The sequence below is a fragment of the Liolophura sinensis genome, chromosome 7 (assembly GCF_032854445.1).
Source record: "Liolophura sinensis isolate JHLJ2023 chromosome 7, CUHK_Ljap_v2, whole genome shotgun sequence".
Lineage (NCBI taxonomy): Eukaryota > Metazoa > Mollusca > Polyplacophora > Chitonida > Chitonidae > Liolophura > Liolophura sinensis.
In genome coordinates this window covers 26,129,575-26,139,702 of record NC_088301.1, presented here as the reverse complement: position 1 = coordinate 26,139,702, position 10,128 = coordinate 26,129,575, and the positions used below count along the sequence as shown (strand labels likewise).

The 10,128-nt window shown below is 39.5% G+C and overlaps 1 long non-coding RNA gene across 1 annotated transcript; it reads right to left on the bottom strand.

Moving 5' to 3' along the window:
- Positions 1-2,219: 2,219 nt before the first annotated feature.
- On the bottom strand, positions 2,220-9,561 carry LOC135469613 (uncharacterized). Its single transcript, XR_010444341.1, has 3 exons — positions 9,483-9,561; positions 7,146-7,369; positions 2,220-2,390 (listed from the first exon to the last, which is right to left on the bottom strand). It is a non-coding gene; the product is annotated as an uncharacterized LOC135469613 (long non-coding RNA).
- Between the last annotated feature and the right edge of the window lie 567 nt (positions 9,562-10,128).

Sequence of the window (10,128 nt, the reverse complement as noted above, 5' to 3'; positions counted from 1 at the left end):
TTTTCAAGTAACTGGGAAAGTTCCCACATGTAATACTCTGTGTATCATGTGTCAACAAAAGGAAAATTGCCCAACTCCAGCCATGGATTTAGCAAGAGTTTGTAATCCGAGTGTTTCAATTCTCATCATTAACTTTGTCAGAATACCCTGTCTCAAAAGACATTGAGACAACCCAGTGGCTCAAACTGTACAGCTTCTCCAGGGAAGTGCATGTAAGATCACTTGACTATTTATAATTTTGCCGCAAAGTCTCTGCCACAAAATGATACTGAACCCATTCTCATGTGATCTAGCAATAAAAAGGTCACCACCTTAGCCATGAACTGTCAGATACCCCCATAAAATTCTGCTTTCCCAGAGGAACTGATTTCAATTTTTGACTAATTACAGATTAAACCGACAATTATACCATGTTAAAAAAAAAATATAACAACTGGCCTGTTATAAGGGTCTGTTAATAACATATCGAGGAGGATCAGAAATGTTACCCTGTCTGCTCTTTTCACTTAACTCCCTGCTGGCTAATTTATTTCCACTAGTGCAGGAGGTCTGTTTTAGATAAAAATAAGAATAGGGAGTGAGGGGTGGTGGAGTGAGGGATGGTGGATTCAGAGTTGAGGAGTGGGGGATTGAGGGTGAGGGGACATTGTGGCCTGGCAGTGTTTGGTGTGTTGTGGGAGTGTTTGATGAGCCAGAAATGTTTTCATTCATCTAAAAGAGCCCTTTAATCTCACCCCACCACCCCCATTCCACAATTACCCCTTAAATCCCTGCCCCTTCACACTCAGGCACTGCCAATGACAGCAGCCCTTTTACAGGGCGCAAATCCTACCTAATATGTTTATAATGCCCATTAGAGGGGGGGGGGGGAGGTGACTAAAGGGGGAGGGGGCATCTTTCTTCATGTCACAAACAAAACCTAGCAAACTCTTAGTTTTCCCAGACATTTGTGTCTTATCCCAAACCCATTCAGTCTGAATGTGCCACTCACAGATTTTGAAGTTTCACCACTTGAACAAGTCCTTCCTTACTTTCCCACCAGTAGTGCACTTCCACAAGGCCATATAAATCTTCCCCCTACGTGTATACATGTTCGTATCAGAGACCAACATTGGATGTGATCCAGCCAGTAAAAATGATGATATTTTGAACACACACTGAATTTGAATGGTAACAACCTGAGATATATTTGTATAAGAGGCCAAGATAAAGAGGCCAAGATAGGTTGTAATTCAGAGAGGAATCATTAAACATCATACCTTGGGGAAGGATGTGCATGCTAAAGTCACATCTTGGCTAGTCTTACCTGGGGTAGGTCATTGTGGGGAGAGGTGGGGGGGGGGGGGATCTCAGTAAATCATACTTTGGCCAATCTTAGCTGAGGTAGTTCACATATGAGAAAATCACACCTTGGCCAATCTGAGCCTGGGTAGCTAGGTGATATGTGAAAAAATCGTACCTTGGCCAATCCGAGCTTGGGTAGCTGGGTCATATGTGAAAAATCATACAATGGCCAATCTCTGCTTGGGTAGCTAGGTCATATGTGAAAAAAATCATACCTTGGCCAATCTAACCTGCTTATACCACTCCAGAAAGTTGTAATTTGCCACTTTTCATGTGTGGGAAAATCGTATCTCAGATAGCTCAAACTGTGACAGGCAGTTTGAGCTGTTGTATAGCCTTGGTGAACCTCAACTAATGATATCTTTCAAAAATTTATACCTTGGTCAAGTTACCCATGAGGCAACACTACAAGTATTTCCCAGCTTTTTAAACAATCTCTGATGACTCATTAAATAGTGACATTTCTCTGATGACTCATTAAATAGTGACATTTGCGAGATCTTAGAGCTGCTGTCAAACGTGTAACCCCGACAAAAAAAAAAAAAAACAAGAGCTACAGGAATGCAACCTCCAAATGATCGAAAATCGATTTGACATTCAAATTTCAAGACGCTGGGGACCTTTACATATTTTGGAAGCAAATTCTTTCGCCTTTTACATGCATTGCATTGATCATATGTAATAAATACATCATAAAATGGAAGCTATTTGATTGGTGAAATTGGATCAAAGCCCATGTATCATATACATGTGGATGGGCAATGTAGTCTGAAATTCAGCTTATAAACTTAGAGATGGCCAGGTCGATTCCTCGCAGCCAAACAGGCCAGGGGAGGTAACTACAAGAACAAAACAAATGTAAGAATTTACCTTCAGTTGTTAGAGTTATTCCCCCTGAATCCTTATTCTCTCTCTCTCTCTCGCTCGTCCTGTTGAAGTTAAAATTTAAAATATTTTCTTGGAACACAACACATTTTGTTTCTGACGCCAGTATATCCAACTATGACTGTGCAACTCCTGTCATCTGATTTTGCTCTGCAGTCAGCCTAAAAAAACAAAACCGAAAAAACAGGCCTTAAAATCTTTGATGCCAGTGCTTAACTTCTGATACTGGTAAAATTGAATTAAAACTCCTAAGTGGTCCTATACGGTGGATGAATCGATTCGGATCAGGCAAAATGTGTAACTTCAAAAATGCTACAGCTTTAGGTGAATTACAGTAAATTAAACACAATTTCAAGCAATTCTGATCATTCACATCTTTAAAACTTCTGCAGAATTAATTTGCTTGCCAAAATTGGAATTTTGGTTAGGTTAAACCTGTAGGCCACATTTATAGTACGAGACCCAAATATGTCAGAGCCTTTTTCTTTTTCGTTCTGTATCATTTTCCACATATTTTTTATCTTTTACTTTTAAGAAATACACTCTGAATGTATTGGAGAATAAGCCCCATTTACATTTCATCAAGTCCCCAGGTCTTTTTTTACAGTTCAAATTTTATGAGATCTAACAGTACGTAGGGCAGTGCGAATTTTCACTTGATGGCCAATGACTTAACCTAGCGGAAGCAAGCCTACTGCATTAAATATTTGTTTCACTAACACATAACAAATCGTATTCTCATTTGCATAAACTAAACTTGTAGCAAGAACAAAGGAGAAAATAAAAATACCAAGGACAAAGTGTTACTTTGAAATGTTTAAGCAGCTTCAGTTGTGAACTTTAAAAGCCCGTCTGTAACCAGGTGCTAATTTGACCACGACTGATCTGTTGTGGCACGTGTAGTAACATGCAGCCTGAAATGGAGATGTGGCTTACTCTGTCAATAGCCATAGATAAAGATTTGATTTTGATTGGTGGTTTACGCCGCACTCAAGAATATTTCACTTATACAATGATGGCCAGCATCATGGTGGGTGGAAACCGGGCAAAGCCCGGGGGAAACCCACGACCATCTGCAGGTTGCTGTCAGACCTTCCCACATACGGCCAGAGAGGAAGCCAGCATGAGCTGGACTTGAACTCACAGCGACCGCATTGCTGAGAGACTGCTGGGTCATCACGCTGCGCTAGCGCGCTAACCAACTGAGCCACGGAGGCTCCCCGAGGCAACAACAAGTACCATTTTTAAAGTCTCTGGTATGACCCAACCCGAGTTTAACAAACCTATAAGGAGACGGTATTTTAATTTAAACACTATTTTTCGTGGTGTATTATTTGCTATCTTTCCCAACATCTGTACGTAGTAAATGAACCTTTGTTACCAGAATAAATTCAACACATATAAACCAAAACATTTGTTGGCTTCGTTAAAGTTACATTAGAAGTTATTAATTGGATTTATCATTAGATTTTCCCCGGTCATACATGGGAAGGCCTGCGGCAACTTTCCAATGGTCGTGGGTTTCCGCTCTACCCGCTTTTCTCCCAACGTAATCCTGGCAGACGTTTTATAATATTCTTGAGTGTCAGACTTTTTTTCCCCCTCAGCTAATGAAGCTATCCTGGTTAGAAATGCTACAGCCATATTTAAAAACATGTCACAAGATGTGAACAGAAATTCAAAGTATCGTTTATTTGTGATAACAATGCTTTGATGCCACCATAACTTTTTTTTCACTTGACATATGAAGACACATATGAAATCTAGCCAGTGTGCAGATTTCAAATGAAAACATACACGTGTAAAGGGAGCAAACTCAGACATACTCACACACCTACACTATATACTTGCCCCAGGTTATTACCTCAAACATTGATTTCAGCTAACTATATGTCAAACATCAACCAAGCCGCGATATATACAAAGTTGTCAAAAGCTGCCCTTTAACTCTGAATTAATTTGGCAACCATAAGAATGATCATTAATATTTTGGTTTGATGATGTCTCAAGTTTGATGAACCCTTGTTACAAAACGTTACAAAAGTATGATTTAGTTATTTATTTGGTGTTTTACGCCGTACTTAAAAATATTTCTGACGGTAGTCAGCATTATGGCTTGAGGAGGCCGAGCCAAGCTTGGGGTAAACCCACAGCCACAAGTTGCTGGCAGCCCTTCCAACGTACAGCTGGACATGAACTCACAGCGACCACATTGGTGAGAGGCTCCTGGGTCATTGCTCCGCCAAAAGTCTTTTGGTCAAGAGATAGCCGGTCAATGGGCCAGGTTAGTGACTGTATGTATTGGACAGGAAATATTTTGCTCCATGGAAAACTTCCAAACTGTACTAATTTGACATCCATTCCTGACGGCTTCATGGATGTCATTCTTAACACTCTTTTGTTAGGGAGGCAGAAATGCATATCCAATTATAGATTTCTACCTTCATTTCAGAAGATTTCATGAATATTAGTATATTAATATGACTGACCAGTCATCTATTTTGCTATTTTATTGCACTATTGCAGGCCTCGTCGTTTGAAAATCCCAGGAGTGCTATTTTCAGTCCTCCTTATTTCAGCAAGGAGTGTGAAAAGCTCTCCTGGAAATAGTCCTCCTAAATTACTTTAGGAGAGCTATTTCATAAAATATACAAAAACTGAAAATCTATATAAACATGGCTGCCATAGTTTTGGTAAGTTAAATGGCTTTGACCTGGACTATTTTACTGAGGGCCTGCATGGTCATGGGTGGATAACAGGTGTCTTAATGAGGGTAAATTCAATACCAGAAGACAGCACAAGTCAGAAGTGTCATTGTCAGAATTGTCATTGAATGCTGTGAAAAAAAAAAATAATAATAAAAAAAATAACAGCATATAATTCCAAAAGATATGAGAAAGTTTCTGATAAGTTTCATCTTCGAGGCGTTTCTGACCAGTCTTCAGTGCCTGACCTAAAGCAGTCTCAGCCAACTTTTCAAGTTCGACACCCATATGATGCACTTTAGATTCAAGGTGCCGCATGACGGTGTGTTTTGTAATAAAGCTGGTTCCCGTTGTATACTTCATGAAGTCAGCGACAGCTCTTCCACGGAGCTTGGGTACCAACTGCGCCTCGTGAGCAGCGCAGGTTTTGCACCACACCTCAGTCACTTGCGTCAGTCCATCCTCGCTACTCGTTTTGTAGCCTATCACATTTCCTGTTGGCCATGCAAGGAAGGTTTTTAGCTTCACGGAAGACATCCTGTTGAAGACTAGAGCGTGAACGTTCTGTACGGTGCACTTAACCAGTACACATGCCGTTCCCTTTCGCCTTGCAGAGGCAACGATTGTCACCTTCAACACAGAAGAGTTTGCCTAAAGTTACCTCCCCTGTCACGGCGGCTGGCGTGCGATTTATAGAGCTCCCCAAAATGAGTTTAGGTGCGCGTAGGAACGCGAGCGCGATCGCGCTCCTTATATTTCAAGGCCTGCTATTGTCACAAACAACAATAGAATGAGTGACACAAAGTCTTCTAATGGGCATATCCATTTGATTTTCCTTTTTTTCTCTCTTCCTATGAAACAACAATCCAGGAAATAAATTAATACCAATATTTCACACAAAGTACCAGAGTGTCACCTTGTAGCAAGCCAGTGTCCTCACACAAAACTGCACTCCACTCAGTCACGATACATAACGTGGCATTCGGCAAATCAGTATAGGTCCTCTCCATTTGAAAGAAAAGACACCATTAGACCAGATGTCTATGCAAGGATAAAAAAATTCCACATCAAGTTTACGAAGCAAACCTTTTCATTTTGTGAAGTTGCTTAACCAAGTAATTACAGTTCAGAGCAAGTAAAATCTCGCACATAGAGAAAAAGCACAACCATGTTATCAATTTTAACCAATCCGGTGGGAGTTCTTTCTATAGCCCCGAGAATGCAGAACATCACCTGAACTCTGTTTTGCTATATGAGCCTTGGGTATGGGTGACACAACACCCTATTTCTGTTTCTCTTAAATAGCACCTCCCATGGCTCCATAAGAATTCCAGAATAAAACTTGATTTACACGAGTTATCGAGTTCTTCCGACCATTCAAGTCTATGTCCCTTTCTGTTTCAAAATAACTAAGGATAAATTATTTGTTGTCTTTTCTTTAAGTGAAGTACAGCATCTGAACAAATTTTGAAGCTCAAGACAGCCAGAGACAGCCCAAGGCAGATTTGGTCCCTAAGTTTGGTGGCAGGATCCTTTTGAGTTAAGCTTACCAAAGAAGGAGGAAATGTGGAGAAACAAACAAATAAACCATACTTTTATGCAAAGAATTTGTATTTTAACTCAACACTGTATCAAGCCAAGTTTATTTATTTGATAGGTGTTTTATGCAGTACCCAATAATATAATTTCACTTATTTACTGAAGTGTCTAAGACAAACCACCAATCTTTGGCAAGTTACTGATGGGCTTTCCAACACATAACATTCAGATATATGTAACTATTGCTGGAAGACAAGTGGTTTTCAAGTAGTGTGCAAAAAGCCAAGCAAGGATCACTAAGAACTTTGATCAGTTACAATTTCTCAGATATAAGGGTTACCTCTGATAATTGCATCAATATTACCATTACACGTCATGTCAGATTCTACACCAAGCTATAATCTAAGCAAAAGTGGCAGAGTGGCTGAAACTGGAAAAACTAGAAACTGGAAAAACTGGAGAAAGTACGAAATAGCTACTTTAATGGTAAGCTTATTTAGAAATTGATACTAATATTCAGTTTTTCGCTCTACCACAAATTATTGAAACAGGACATCTCTGTCTCAAGAAACAAATTATTGAAACAGGACAGCTCTGTCTCCATAAACAGTCACCAAGTCATTCTGTTACATTGGGACAAATTTCAAGGGAGATCATTCACAGAGAACTTACCATTGGCCAGAGTTAACTCCCTTTGATCACAGAGAAGTACTACAAACATTCCACAGCCCACAAAAGCACTTTCCACGAATAAAAACAGAAAACACTATTCAACCTCCTTTGGAAAATCTGTCACAAACAACTTCTGCTCCAAAGATCGAAAACTCAGATTCTTGAAACATGGGTAAATCCATAGTTGGTAATTCCTTCCACTGCATTTCAAACCTGAAAACAATCTGAAGAGAAAGAGAATGTTAGATAAAAGAGCGAGCTAGCAAGCAAAGGGAAAAAAAAAAACAATTTAAAGAGCTACTTATGAGTCAAACCCTCTGTGTTAGAAGTAAGGTTAAAGAATAAGGATTAAGATAATCTGAAATGCTTTCCTGGATTAAAAAAAAAATTGTACCAAATTCCCACATAATTGCCTTCCTCAATTTTTCTTGTCTGTCAAATTACATGTCCCATATGTAATAGTTCTGGCATGTCACATGTTGGTAAAGGATTATAATAGTCGAGGAACAGAAGGCCTGAGGAGACTGAAATATATAATTTATCACACGACCAGCTGTTTACATTCACTTGGTGATCTAGCATACTGATGTTTAGACAAGAGCGGACAAATGCCTACGCCCATGACATATTTAATTCCTCTTAAATGCTAGCACTAATCATCACAATGAGATGGCATATTTTTTTTATTTTGTGAGGCAGCACTAATGCAAAGCAGGACCTCAAGCAATCGTTACTTCCAAAATTGACAATATTGCAAAGTCGCAAAGATTACACTGTATCAATTTTTACACTAATGTCATTTAGTTTTTCAATGTAACATTATGGTGAGCGGGGGGTTAAAAATGTCCGACATCTATAAAATCACATCAGAATGCTGTCTATGGCCATTTCCCCACTGATTTCACTAAGAATGGAATGAATAGTCCATTTTTATCTGATTGGTGTTTTACGCCATACTCAAGAATATTTCACTCATCCGACGGCGACCAGCATTATGGTGGGTGGAAACCGGGCAGAGCCCAGAGGAAACCGGAGAGGAGAGGAAGCCAGCATGAGCTGGGCTTGAAGTCACAGCGACCGCATTGGTGAGAGGCTCCTGGGTCATTACGCTGTGCTAGCGCGTTAACCAAGTGAGGAATGAATAGTAACCTTATTCAAAAGAATGCAGGTCACATTAAAGACGGTACGATGTTACAGCAGAAACTGAATCCATTTTAAAGGTAACAATGGCTCAAGGTTCTCCTTCACACTAGCGCCACCTCCTGGGATTAAAACAAACATGCCGTCTTCCCATACCCCACTGCATATGTTGCCACTCCCATCAAAAATACAAGGAATGCATGTTACATGGCAAACACTCACAGTTTAATTCATCCCAATATTTTTGTTAACCTTAAACAATTCCTCCAACTACCTGAAAAACTCAGATTAAATGCAATTATATGGCTGTAAAAATCCACATCTGCATATGAGAATAATATTTGTCTATTTGATCGGTGTTTTACGCCATACTTAAGAATATTTCACTTATACGACGGCAGTCAGCATTATGGTGAGAGGAAACCGAGCAGAGCCCGAGGGAAACCCACGACCATCCGCAGGTTGCTGAACAGACCTTCCAATGTATGGCCAGAGAGGAAACCAGCATGAGCTGAACTTGAATTCACAGCCACTGCTCTGGTGAGAGGCTCATGGGCCATTAGACTGCGCTAGCGCGCTAACCATCTGAGCCATGGAGGCCCTGTCAGAATAACTGTTGAAATTGTAAAACGGTTTGTAAATTTACTGCATGTATGTATTACACACATGAACACCATCTCCAAGGCATAATTGCATGTTAAAAACAAAAGGAAAAAAAGTGCTTTCCTCTCTATATTTACTTTGAAATGTGAAAATTATCAAAATACTAATTATTAATAATCATATAGGCCTTTTTAATCTCGGTACATTCTTTGTTCTGATTTTTTCCCTTTTCTTTTTATTGGGGGAGGGGGAACAGCTCTTTATATTATTTTCTAAATATTTCCAGAACTGCGTTGACATAACAAATTCCCTGAAATAGTTCACCTTCTTTACTTCACAAAGACGGCTTTATGATCTCCTGACATTAGTGACACTGTTCTCGTTGAAAATACAAGCGATTATTATCACAGCACGCTTTCTTTATTCCTCGTCTATGACTTCCCGGTTTGGCGCGATAGGTTGGCGAGCCTGTTTCAACGTGCCATGAAAAAAATTATCCGATAGCTCGATAAAATCTTCAAATACTTTCCAAATCAAAAGTGCAACGAAGAAATCAACTCTTAATAGACACGTGCAAAGTTGGTTGGTACTTACCAGTCCCATATTTTCTGCAAAATATTAGTTTTTCTTACGAGCCCATTTCACCGATCCTTCGCCATGTGCTAGTTTGCCATGATGTCGTTGTCGGAGACGCGGTAGGGTTATCCCAGAAGGTATAAATTCGAGGGTTTCCGATAGCACTTTATAAGACCATCGCAGGCCTGACCTCTAACGTCAGATTGCAAAATCAAAGAAACAAAAAAAATAAACAAAATTTCGCATCTGTGATATCCTGGGCCTTTCTCGACGTGGAATAAGAAGTTATTCATCGAAAAAAGAAATAGTGATTTATTGTACAGTTGTCAATAACTTGTTTACGATAAATTGTACCAAGGGGAGATAACCCATGCCAGGAAAAAGAACAAGGACGCGAAAGAGGTGAAAAAAAAATTGAAAAGGAAATGAGTAAAACAGAAAAAATCATAATAATAATAATAAAGAAGTAAAACTGATGAACTGTAGGGAGGTTAGAGAGTTCTGAGAAAAAGATGATTGTATCATGGAACATTTCTATACCTAAATACATGTTGATGAAATATAAAAGGGAAAATGCTATTCACGGGCCTGCCTACAACGGTCTTTCTGCCTTCATCAACATTTTATTGATTTGCATTGGTTTCATGATGTCGGATTCCCAGGG